Source organism: Halictus rubicundus, chromosome 3 (assembly GCF_050948215.1).
Source record: "Halictus rubicundus isolate RS-2024b chromosome 3, iyHalRubi1_principal, whole genome shotgun sequence".
NCBI classification, from domain to species: Eukaryota; Metazoa; Arthropoda; class Insecta; order Hymenoptera; family Halictidae; genus Halictus; species Halictus rubicundus.
Window position 1 is genome coordinate 19187238 of NC_135151.1, and position 13934 is coordinate 19201171.

Below are 13934 nucleotides of genomic sequence, written 5' to 3' on the forward strand. Positions count from 1 at the left end.
AGAGAGAGAGAGAGAGAGAAAGAGAGAGTCAGCGAGAAAGAGGCTGAGCATGTTTTATCACCGCTGTTAAACGGCCGACAAGAATGACACGCGGCCAACCTTCGCGACGATTCCGAACGACGAGGTGTCGTTAAAATCGCGCGCGCGGGGCATCCCCCCCTTCGTTCGCCGAATGGGATAACGCGCAACCACTTGATTTATAACGCCACATGCCGGTTACACGATGATGCACGGACGCCGGCGAAAGTGGCGCAATTTGTACGCGAAATAGCACAATCGCAATACCTGAACGACGCGACGCGACGCGACGCCGAGTACTACGGGCGACGACGATTTAGGGATACGGGCCTGGCCGATTCCGAACCAGACTGAACGCGCGCGATCCATTCCTGATCCATTTGAGCGTGCACGCGACAACTGTTCATACTTTCCATTAAATTTTATTGCGGAGCATTTACTTTCCAGCACACTGTCATTTATAATGGAACAGCAACGTTGTATGGCGCGTCAAAGTTACGAGTCAGGTGATTTTAGTCTGCGTAACTGTTAAAATAATATAATATATTTATTTTAGGATACAATACTTAATAATTGCACACTTTTGTAAAAGAACACTCGTCCCTCATTTGGGATTACGATATAAGCAAACGTTTACACAGAGCGGTTTGTCGCGGTACATCTTCGCATGTTGGCTAACCAACTTCTATGCGCGCGCATGTCGCTTCTTAAAGCGAATAATAATTTAATTTTCATATTATTTTATATAATAATAATATTTTACATTTACCTTTTAACAGAACTACCAAGCACTAAATGCAACTGGCAAACATTGCCTTACAATAACAACAAAATTGCATATGTTTTGATTTCGTATCAGTTTTGCTTGAACATCTACTTCGATAGAGAAGTTTATCAAAAAATTTTCTCGCGGAAACATATTTATAATTTCAATATTTCTAAAAGAAAAAATTAGAAGTCATTTTGACTCATCCGGTAGTTCTAGTGTTAAAAAACTTCCTTGGACCATTAGATTGTACTCGTTTGACCCCTTTCTAGTACCGACCGGACCCAAAAAATGGCTGACTACTGGAACGATTACCCTATATAGTTTTGTTCCGATATAAGACGATAGCTCGGGAACGACTCTCGCCGTATTTCGGGTTAGGGTACCCATGCGGCTTGATTCTGTTCTCGAGTGGCCCGAGAGGGAACATATTTTCTCGAGTTTAGATTATAACCGGTATCATTTGGGAGACCATAACTTCGTCTGAACTGTATCAGAAAACCCGTACAGAAATACTTTGGAAAAACGATTCGTTCTAATAAAATCACATTTCCTTCCTTAGACCATTAGATTTTATTCCTTTGACCCTTTTCTAGTGCTAACCGGATCCAAAAAATGGCTGACTACTGAAACGATTACCCTATATAGTTTTGTTCCGATATAAGACGATTGCTCGAGAACGGCTCTCTCCGTATTTCGGATTAGGGTACCCATGCGGCTTGACTCTTCTCTCGAGTGGCCCGAGAGGGAACATATTTTCTCGAGTTTAGATTATAACCGGTAACACTTGGGAGACCATAACTTCGTCGCTACTATGTATATCAGAAAACCAGTACGCAAATAGTTTGGAAAAACGATTCGTTCGAATAAAATCACATTTCCTGTTTCTCCCAGCTGCGCGCACCTTAATAAATTAGAGGAAAGAGAAGAAATCAGTGTTCGTGGCTCGTCTCCCGTGGAATCGGATTAGCAGGCGGCTGGTGTGCGTTTGCTATCATGCCGACGCGACTGTATACTTTGGAATTAACCGTTTCTCGCCGGTCGTCGGGCGATCGTTGGATATTATTTGTCCGTCTCGAGGGCGGGAAAGGGCAAACAACATCGAGTGTCGATAGCGGAGGACGAAATTGTGGCTCCGTACAAGGGGGTTGCATTAGAGCTCTCGTAAGGCTGGCCAGCCGGGCAGGAAACTCGACATATTTCTCCCCTGGTTACCGGCCACGATGGGAGGGGTGGAAGAAATGGAGGAAGAAAGAAGAAAAGAGAGAGAGAGAGGAGTGGAGCGGGAGGAGATCGGTAAACCGCGATCCAGAAAGCATTTCTCGACGTAACCTAAAATAATGCCCGACAGAATCGAACAAAAGCATGATATATGGACTGCGCGGAGACGTCACGGGTCCCTCCGCCTGCTTGGTAACTTATGATACGTTTCCCCCACTCCCCCTCTGTCTTTCTCCCTCCCTCCCTCTCTTTCCACACATGCGGAGGAAAACACTATAGCACGCTCGTGACGACGTTCCCATTGTAATTTAACGGATGCGCCCCGGTCGTCGCGCGCGCTCGCGACCTCCTCTTTCCGTGAGTTTTTTCGCTCGCCCACCCTCGCGGCCAGCTCGAGAGTTCCTTTTCCGCGGAGTTTAAGAAGAAATCCGGCCTCGAGAGCCGAACACGAAGAAACATGACAAATTCCTCTCCGGTCGGGGGGACGGGACGATTTAACGAGTCGTCTCCACCGTGGCCGCTTCTCTTCGGAATCGGATTTTTACATCGGATCTAGACGGAACACGGAAAGAGCGTGTAATGGGATTAATAAGAAGAGTTTGTTACAACGAATTTGCTTCGGGACGAAGAGGGGACCGTGAAATTTTGTTTGAAGCTACTATAGCACTGGGAAAGTAACTTTTCTCCGTGAGCACGATTGGTACCACTGGTACGTTGAATTACAGAAATCTAATTCTTTATAAGCACATTTCTGCAAAATATTAAAATTTGGACCGTTTATTTTGAAAGTGGTGCAAGTTCAAATACAAATATACGAATTATGCGATACCTCATTTTTAAACAAAAATGGACTCACACCACATTGAAAATGAACGGTTCGTTTAGCTCCTCAGCGAGTAATTGTCGCTTGCTTTTAACCCCTTGCCATAAAATATCGAGCCTCCCCCGTGGTGTAGATTTCAGTCGGAATCTCAGTTAAGTATAAAAGTTACTGCGGCCTTTCAAGTCGAAATCAGATTCTCTTCTTACACTGTCGATATTTAAGCACTAATGTAAACATAGAGGCACATAAATTATTGTTTTCTTGTAAAAAATTCTGAAACAGAAAGAAGTCCTGATCATTATGGCCTGATCATTAGAGTCGGAGAACGAGGACAAATTCTATTTGGATTACTTTGAAAATAATTTAAAAAATTTTCTAAATATTAGAGGAAGGTTAATGCGGCCCTCTGCTGGTGATAAGGTCTAGGAAATTGTTCCTGAGTGACGATTACGACAGCCGATTTGTTCGCCGATGCGTTACCCTTCAAGGTCGACGACTCCGCGCGCGACAAGGTTAATGTAACCACGGGGGTCCGGCTCGGAGTAATTAATCTAAAAGTTTCGAACACGGAATAAGCCGAAACGCGGGGCAAATATCGCTGCGAAAAAAAAAGGAAAAAGGCAATGCTGGAGGGTGGACGGGGAGGGCAGGCGTTTCCCAAACGATGCGGAGGGTTGCGGGGCCGAAATTGAATTAATATGCATAGCCGTGCGAGCGAGTCCGGCCAGGCCGACGGTGATGGAGCGACGAAATCTATCTCCGACGAGCGTCCCGGTGGCTGGAGAACAAACCTGTAATTTGTCAGAGTGTAGGTCTCTAAGCCCCGGCATTATAATTTACGCCTATGCAGAGAGCAAACTAGAAAGGAAGAGGAGAGAGGGTCAACAGCCCCGGACAACGCACGCTCTTGCCTTTCCGCAGGAATCGATCGAGTCTGGAATATCAGAGCGCGGCCCCCTGGCCAAGTATTCATGGCCGACGACGAGTTTCGTCGTGGAGGTAACCGATGAATTCCTTATGAGGCGCCATGAATTTAATGGCGAATCAATTGCGAATCGCCCCGGCTAACGAAACTTCCTTCGAGCACGCTGCGACGCGAGTACCGGGCCCCGGTACCATCTTGCAACGGGGAGTACCATCTTCCGTTCCAACTCACAGTGTCGCGAATGGCCATTCTAAGTGGAAAGAAATCATAGATCGTTTCACGCTCCTTCAAACCGATTGAAATTTTGTGTTAGATCGTGAAATGAGATTCAACATATGTAGAACCTTTGAAAATAATATTTACAGATATAAATAAGTAGAAACAAATATAAAAATAAATGAAAAATATAATATTAAATGAGTATTACAATGATATCCAAATGTAACAATATAAAAATAATTCTTAGCTGATATCGCTATCAACTACTTATGTAGACGGAAGTTCTTGTTAAAAGTAGATCTAACACACCTTTCGGTAGCGAATTTGTATTTTTTCTGCGGTGTCACCCTATAATAATTTATGATGGGATCAGAAGTAATGAACAGCAATTATGTCGTAGATACACGCGAATTCTTCCTTGTGTGGCCAATCCTGAACCTTCTTATATCTTTCATTCTTGAGCCTCTTCAGACATCGTGCCAATTGGCAATAGGCATGATTTACTTATTTCCACACAATGAAATAATAATTTGTGCACTGTAACGGCCATATAAAACCAAGGATATTAATTTAAATATAAATCTCCAGTGTCGCGAACAAATTTCTCGAAATATAGAAAATTAATGTTATGACCTGAAGAAAGAGCAGATATAAAAAATTGTCGTTCAAGAAGTTCCTTATTAATGCCTGTTATTTTCGAAGTTTTTGTAAAGTTTTTGAAGAAACGTCTAGCCGTGTTACCACGGTCCACCGTACGGTGTTACAAAGATTTTAAAAAATTGTGGCAGGCAGGTTAGCAGGTATTTGCAGCTGATTTTTGTCAGAATCCCTTCGATATAGTTTGAACTGAATGCAATAAAAATTTCAAGATGGAATCTTTTGAGACTTTCTAGTTCTGCTGTATTAAAGTCAGCTAACCGGCATAGAAAACTGGTACTTGAAAAATCTCTAAAAATTATTGTAAAGGACTTTATTAACGAACTTCGTGAACATTAATGTAAATATTTACTTATGTTAATATAGAATATCGTGCATAGAAGCTTTGACGATTGCATGATCGATGGAATGCAGTCGCACGCTGAAGTACGGCCAGTATTTACTGCAAGTGGAAACGGTGAATCATAGTCAGACACGGCGCAAGACGTGTTCGACGATTTTTCGAATATGATTTCATTTCTAAATGAAGCCTCGTGTTGCTGCATATTAATTTATATACACTGTCAAATTACTTGTTCATGTTTGTAGAATAAGCGACTAGTCTCAATATAAAACAAATTTATATTTATTATTTGAAAAAGATCGGCAAAGTGCACGAAGATACGATTGAAGTGAAAGATATTAAGGATTGTAATGAACAGAAGTATATATGTATATGGTATGATTAGGGAGAGTAGATAGAATGAAGGTTTCTTTCAATTAAGAGTAATTACGGTGCCCCTCGTGCAGCAACCCGCATGGCATTGTTGCAGATTACTTCAATCAACGCACGAGCCTGTACCTAACCCACAGTAACCTAGCTGTTCTCTTTTCACATTCGCTTATTGAAAGTCGTTTATGAGCTTAATAATGTTGATAAATCTTTTTCTACTATGTTACAACAATCTCTACACCGTTCAGAGAGTATAAATAGATCAATGTTGAAGACGTCGCATTGATCTCAATTGAAATAATCGTGCAATTACCATGATTATCGATCATGATTATGAACATACGACAGGACTTCGATGGGACAGATACTTCGATCATAAACCAACAACTCAATAACGTAATTTAATAATTTGGTATTATTGGGTAAAAGAAAATTTTTAAGCTTCTATTTGGTACAGCACAATTATTGAAAAGCCTATTAACACTAGGTTCACGGAGCACTGAAAGTGGCCAGCTCGGATTATTTCATAAAAATATCACGAATATATTCAGCCAGATTTTCAGCATTTAGCAAACATTTTTAGCAAATGTGTTAAATAACTTTCCTATAAATGCATTTTTACAATCACAATCATTGTAAATTGAAGCATGTAGAACCCGCATTTTGACGAGTAAAGTGTTAATAAGAACTGAAGTACTACTGGGAAAGATCATACTGATCGGAATACAGTGAACTCTCGATATATGTCAACAACACGATATATGTCACAACATTATCTTTGCACTCCCCGGCGTCCAATGGGTCTCAAGGTTCGGAGCCCCTCACAATGTATACCCCGCGGTAGTGGGGATGATTCCGCGACGTTTACCGTCCAGACCTTGGCGACATATATAGAAAAATCACTGTAAATGCTAATGTGCTGGAGCAATATCTGAAGAACACAGCAGGTATGGTGACACATCACATCCTAACAGTTCCAACGTGTCCTTGACTGGTTTTGCAGTATGTGGTATAGCACTGTCACGCTGAAAAATCCCTTTGCAAATCTTTCTGCATATTCTGTAGATTTTTCAATTCTCGACATAAATGGAATGTTTCACAATGTCACCTGACTATTCCAGTACTGGCAGAGAGAGAGAGAGGGGGGGTAACTTTTTCCCCTGATCTGTCGACTCTGCCTCTACGATTAAACGGCAAAACTTCTTCAGGTACCTAATAACTCGGTGCACTGGCAAAACTCGGAAGAAAACTCGTGAGAAAGCTCGCTCTTCTGCGCCGAACCCGAACGGCTCGTATTACCGTCGGAACATTGGGGCGGACATTGTCAGGCGGAATGGGACAAGGCTCGGAGAGTGCTCTCTCTTAATCAGGATCGTTAGTCGTCGCGGCTCCCGGGAGCCGGTTTATTCGTGTGCATATCGCTGAAGGATATTCATCCAGTAGTCGAAGAAGGACAGACGGGGAGAGTCAGCCCCGGTCGCGTTCGTAAGACGATGCCGTTTCCGGTTCTCGTTTCCAGGACCGGCCGCGGAATTAATTACAACGACCGTGTCTTAATTGGTAACGAACAGCATTAAGACCTCGCGTAATGTCTCTCGCAAAGGCGAGAGAGATCCTTGTGGAACGCCGATGCGGATGGAACGAGTAATCCCACCGTGTCTCCAGCCAGTCCAGACTAACTTTGGGGGGCGGGGGGGAGAAAGGAGGAGGTGAAATAATGCCGGCCGTGTTTGCATTAGCTATTCGCTTGACCCTAAAAACTGTCTGAACTGCGCCGATGGCTGCTCGTAAAGTCCAGGAATATCGCCGCGGAATCACGCTCGAAATCTGAAACTCAGCGACGCCAACTAATCGTGGGTCTCGGCGATCGGCTGACAAGATATCTCTGGAAACCGGCGAATGAACGGTCGTTGAGACACTTTTTAAACTTTCCCTGCTGGAAGCACCTAAAACTCGACGACGGTTGGCTTTTACGCGACGAAAATTTATAAGTCAACGTTCCCACCGAGATTATTCTAACTTGATCGTTGTCGGGATGCCAAATGACATGGATGCCATAGCATTGAAATTTTAAAGCCAATTTTTATTCATTTAACTTTATACAACCTTAAGGTTTTTGTAATTAATATACATTTCAAAGTAGCGATCAACTGTCATTACTAATGACAGTGAAATTATTATTATTGTTTATGTCTAATCAGATTTCGGGTAGTACAACTAGTTTCAAGAAAAATTGCCGGCCTATTTTTGCAGCTCACTGAAATTTTTACTAGACAACCAAACCATCGCGCCGAATAGCACGTTAACCTCTTGCCTTACAATGCATATCGATCGTTGTTGTCGGCTCACTATAGACTTCATTTTTTAAATGCTCCCCAAATATGGAAACGTTCTACAGTTTTGTTTCGATATAAGACGATGGCTCGGGATCGGCTTTCGCCGTATTTCGGATCAGGGCACCTACGCGGCTTCACTTTGTTCTAGAGTGTGCCGAGAGTGAACACAGAGAATGTGTAAGAACGTAGCGGCGAACTACGAAGTTGTCGGCCCAGCACCGATTGTTTACACAATTGTATGTCAATCTAATTTTGACACAGCGAATTCTCGACGTATGTCAACAACACGGGTCTTACCAGCGTCACGTATCGACCAGGAGACATACCCGAGCCTCTCGAGCTTATACCCTCACGGGGTATACCCCGCGGTGGTGGGGATAATTCCGCGACGTTTACCATCGAGGTCTTTGCGACATATACAGGGTGTTCATCTGAAAACCGAATATCTCAAAAAGTATGAAAGATATTAAAAAAGTGTAAAACAGGTGTCCAAGGATTTCGAGGAGGAAAGAGGGCGGCAGTGTCAGTTTTATATTTGGGTGACGTTTTCAAGGTCATTTGAAGGTCAACTTTGTTTTTTCAAATGGAAACCTATATTTTTTGTTACGGGATCTTATTGTACGCAAAAAGGCCAGCAATTTTCGTAGGATACTGTTTTTTATCCGCGCGCTAGTTTCGGAGATATTTAACCCTTTGCACTCCGAATTTTATTTCAATTTCGTTACCAGCAGCTCCCAACGCTTTTAAGTATTAAATTTGATATTTACTTTAACTAAAAAAATAAGGCAATTTAAATAAATAAAGGATGAAACAAATTCACTTAAACACCAGTTTTATTTACACTGTTATCGTATTTTGAAATTTTCAAGAGTATGATATCTTTTGAAACAATTCCCAGGATGCAATCCTGGTTTTCTTTCGCAAGTTTCACAAAAATAGGTGGTTTCTCTTCTTCCTCCAGGTATTTTTCTATTTGAGCAAATTTTTTTCTATTTTTCTATTTGTCCTTATTTATTTCGCGCCTTTTACTCATCGTAAATATTTGGAGGGCGCCAGTTATACAGTTTTCAAACTCGGAGCAGGTTGATGTACGTTACGTAAGTTTTCTCTCGCTTACTAATAATAATAACAATAAACCGAGTCGGTAAGAGCGTCGGTAACGTGTGCGCGACATCTATTTATTTGGACATGAAATAATGTCGAGTGGGACTCGACAATGGAGCTCCTGAGATAAAAACTAATGTCGAGTCGCACTCGACATACGAGTGCAAAGGGTTAAAGAAAAGTAGGAGAAAAAAGAAGTGTTAAGAGAAATAGGTTTCCATTTGAAAAAACAAAGTTGACCTTCGAATGACCTTGAAAGGACTCTTTCCCCCTGGAAATCCTTGGACACGTGTTTCACACATTCTTAATATCTTTCATACTTTTCGATAACGGATATTCGACTGTAAAGTCATCAAATGAACAGCCTGTATAGCGAAATCACTGACGATGGCTCGCATCCGAATCGTAACAATGTGTGCAAAGATTCCCGCGCCATAGCTGGACGCGCGGCCATCCGATCGCGGGGTATACGTTCGCGCGGAATGATCAAAATTTCCGGGAGACGTCGGGCAGTAAACCAGCAAATCTTATGCCGGCCGCATAAAAAAAGTTCAGTCGGAAAGTTCTCGCGCGACTTACCCCGGCGTGGTGAATCGATGCTCGTGGAACTGTTCCGCGGGGGTGGTGGACGTGGAGGTTTTCTGCCGGGGTCAATCCTTTAGCGGATCGCGTGTCTTCGGTCGTAGACATGACGAATACGGCACGGCCGGCCGCACAATGTATCCGAGTTTACGAGCGGCCACCTAGAAAAAGAGGAACGAGAGAAAGAAACAGGACCCGGCAAGAGGGGCTGCGGCGCGGCGGTGCCAGGCAGATTTTATTACGTTATTTTGTTAATGCACTGTGGCCCGGTGATCCGCGCGCCTCCGCCGAGAAAATATGATGTCCCTACGGTCAGCGAACGAGCCATGAAAGCCTTTTTATGCGTTCATCCTTCGACTCCGCGGAGCTTCACCTACGAGCATCCCCGGGCTCGTGTCGGCGCTGCATGGCGCGGTCATGGCGCGACGGAGCCCTTTAAACACGGGGGAAGGGAGGGCTGCACAAGTCGGGGGAGGGGAAGGGCCGAGAAGGTTAATAAACCGAGTCGCGACGCGGACAATAAGACACTGATAAGAAGGAAACATTGTTCCCCGGACAGTATAAATAGGAAACCACCGAGTGGCCCAACGATGTCGTAAGCAGTTGCCTCACGTACGCAATTTTTGCAGCGAAGCTGTTTGCGCTCCGGTTCCTTCCTCGAATATTATGAGCGCGATTTAGCGGACCGGCCGGCGAAAACTTGTGTTATATGCTCGGTAGGGGAACGCCGGAATTGCCCTCTTAACTGAATGAAAATTGGCTGTTTATCGGGAAAAGCGATCGCATGTTTTTTAACAACGGTGTGCGTTAATTGAATGAGGGTGTAGACAACCATTCTGCTAGGTTAGACGCGCGTATGTAATCTATAAGCTCGCGCAAAGACAAGCAATGAAGAAATCGATCAGCGTGACCTGTGCTCTTGTTCTCTGGAAAACTGAAAATTTCATATGGCACACTAGCTGATTCTGTTATTGTCACATTGAACAACGAATTGTTTTACGTCCTCCCATTCTATTGATTCTATTGAATTTGAGTCATGAAAAGAATGTCGTGAAAAGGTGGTACGCGATTCTACCATGTTACAGATAATAAACATTCGTAAGGAAGAAGAAATGGACGTTCCTGGAACGTGCGAAACGCATGTCTTGAGGACATCCGTAGGACTTTGAAAACGGACGTTCCTGGAACGTACGGAATTTAAGTCCTAAGGACATCCATGAGACTGAACAAATGGACGTTCCCGGAACCTGCAAAATTTAAGTCTTGCGAACGTTCCAGGGATGTCCGAAATGGACGCAGTACGTTCGGACATAAACTGAACACGAAACGGACGTCGTACGAATACGCGGTGCTATCCAGGACGAGACCGTACAAATCTGCTTAATAACAAAGGATTTCTTGAGTACTATGTACTGCGGCTGACAGTAATATTGCATCACTGTTTCCGGGATTTTTGACAGCAACGGATTTGCCGTAAGCGGGTGAGCATAAGCGGACGGTGAAGTGAATAAAAGGGGGTGGAGTCTTCGAGGCATGAGGTCTTGAAGTGGCGCGGGTAAGAATAATTTCTTGTGGCGTGGTTGAAAAACAACTGAGAGCTTAGTCTCTCAATGCCAGAAGCCGGAATGGCCGGCCATTAAAGTGGCATATTTGGATGAAACGCGGCGCGTTCCGACCGAAAACGATCCCTCGCCGATTCGTTTACGCCGGAGGCTTTACAGCCGGCGTTTAGAGTTGGCTTAAGTACAGTCTTGTCGTCCGTAAGGACCGGCTCATTTCACGAACGGTCTCTCGCGGAGGCGAACGCGTGTCTGTCAATAAATACGCCTCGAGGTATTTTAACGGCGGCAATAATTTTCGTCGTGCCATAAATCAGCCGTTGCAGCCGGGACGTGTGAAGGGCGCACCCTTTGCGACTCCTTTTTCTTCTTCTGGCCACCCTACCCCGCCCACGAAAGCCCTTCGGAGCGAGAGCGGTTAGCAAACCAGTTCTCTTGTCCTTACGACAAATGCGTCCGGGCATAGTTCACGCCTCGGCCCTCGGGACGAACAGATTGAAGCGCGTCAACCTAACTTGTGGGAGAGAAATTTCTGTGTGCCGCGAAATTTTCATGATTAGGTTAACCTTGATTTTACTAGACATGTTAGAGAATAATCAAGGGCGACTGCAACTCACTGGTAATGCAAGTTTTCAAAATGACGACCTTGAACGTCAGAGGGAACACGAAAGTATTCGAAGAGTGCTTTGAGCCTATTTATTTTCCGCTGCGGCTGCCGTTGGGTGACCTAGAACGACCTTCATAGTAGGCCATTGTATTCGTTTTGAAACGCTCTATCAAAATGTAAATGAAAAACCATATCATTCCATTTGAAAGAGCAATGTTGTTTAGATGTCCCCAAACATTTTGTTGTATCTGTGTAAATGACAATGGGACACCCTGTATAATGTTATGAAGCACCTTCATTCCGAATAACTATTATAATAGACCGACATTTCCGATTATCTGTTTGGGTTCACAGCAACGTTAACCCTAACCCCCAAAGACTTATTTTTTTTTATGTAGAATCACCCTCTGTTGCACCGCCAGTTACCGATCACCCTGTACAAGTTTCTTTGTATTCGATCGCCATAAGAGCTATCAATAATTTACAGGTCGAATGTGATTCAACAGTATCACGTTAACTGCAACGCGTCACCAGCATTTTAAGCGGAACGTTAAGCAGGAAACTGCCGAGAGTCGAATTTCCTGGACGACGACGGTAAAATCGTTCGGTTCAATTTGCGAGACGATAATTTCGCGTTAACGAGCAATTCAAAGGAATATTTGGCCGGGAGTATCGCCCGTAATGAAATACGCGCGGTTCCTCTATGTTTGCTACGCCGCAGTCGTTTAGCATTCCTAGAGGCGTACGTGTCGTATTGATTCAGTGAATGTACATGCAACACCCGTGACAGAAGTCTCGGTAAATTCCTTACCTGACTCACCGGGAGTACCTGTACGTCTTCTAACCTATTTGCCGTGAGATAACATCGCTTCCCGGGAATCGGAGGGTGGGGGAAGTAAATTGTTGCGCCGCTCGATCATATTTTAGAGCAACTGTGCGCTTTTCCACGGCGCCGATGCACGAACACCGCGGACGTAACTCTGCTGATAAAACCAAGCCGCCCGACGCGACGGTGATAACAGTTGTACCGATTCGTATCGGGTACAAAATGGTTCCTGTGCAATTGATTAACTGCTTAATCCCCGAACATCACTTTACCTATCTCACGACCACTGCGCTGCTGGAATTATTTATTACAATTGCGTAAATATTTCCAATAGCGCATAAGAAAAGCGTTGTCAGTCCATCAATTGCAGTGACCTCGACAAGAGCAATTCTGCAAAAGAAAAACTAACAATATCGAGATTACTCAAAAATGCAAAAATTAAGAAAGAGTAATAGGTCAAAGTTTAATTTGAAAGATGCTACTGTCAGCGTCGACATTGTCGAGTCTTGATCTAATAAATATTCCGTTCCCGAATGGAACTGCCATGACTTCTCCGAAACGACAGGCGACCTATTGAATTTAAAAATCGCCCGTGAACGCAATTGGACGCGCTCGCAACACGACGACAAATAAGTGACGGTATCAACGGAGCCCACCCCTAGGTAAAGGAGCGCGCAGACAAAATATCGAATTGAAAGGATCAAGGGCGAGCATCCGCGCGCAGAGATGGGATCGTGTCCCGCTAATGGTTTCTCGGGAGGCGAGAGGAGCGAAGCATCGCGGCGGAACATAATTCGACAGCCGTGAAAGCACGTGGCCGGATCGTTAAGAAACATGTTACGCGTGCGTGTGTACATACCTGCGACCGGGAGCAGGCTTATGTGCGAGCCCATTTCAATTTACATACGACCGGGGCCGATGATCGGCCGGTATATGTAACGAAATCGTTTCCATGGGGAAAGACGATACATCATAATTCTCCGGTGAAAATCGAATCAATTCTCGGCCGCCTACGCGCGTCAGGTACTGATGCGCGCAGATAAAACCGACGGGGGATTTCGCGCGAGCGGTAGCGTCATTCCGCCAATGAAATCACGCCAACACCATGACGACTTCTCGCCGCGTACCCTACCACAAATCTATTCTCCTGCATCGAGACTATTTACAGTTTTCATAGCGAATAATATTATTCTTCAGATATTATACGTACGCTTCGAACTTAGCATCTTGCAATGTTAACTGATAACTAAACTGATTTACATAACTTTGTCCGGCACGATCATAAAGAAGTCGTCCGAGTGAATTTTTACTAACAAGGGAACATGTTCAAGTCGCACAAGCCTTTAGTGAGCGAAAAATATTCGACACATGCGTTTTTGACTGAACTTCACTTCCTGGGACCAAAAATTTTGCACTTTTTTTTATATAACCCTGTAGATTTTTACGAGAAAATTCCAAAATTGCGAGTTTCAAAGCGCGGAGTTCACTCGTTCAAAAGTTATACGCGTGTAAAGTTGAGCGATTTCGAGCATTTGTGACAGGCAAGGGCGGCGCCGTAAAACTTGTATTTCCGGTGGTT

General features: G+C 44.1%; 1 long non-coding RNA gene across 1 annotated transcript in view; it reads right to left on the reverse strand.

Moving 5' to 3' along the window:
* LOC143352909 (uncharacterized) overlaps positions 1-10219 on the reverse strand; it is a 166778-nt gene extending 156559 nt beyond the window's left edge. The window contains exon 1 of the long non-coding RNA XR_013082018.1: positions 9361-10219. This is a non-coding gene — a long non-coding RNA (uncharacterized LOC143352909). The remainder of the gene's footprint in view (positions 1-9360) is intronic.
* Positions 10220-13934: the final 3715 nt, after the last annotated feature.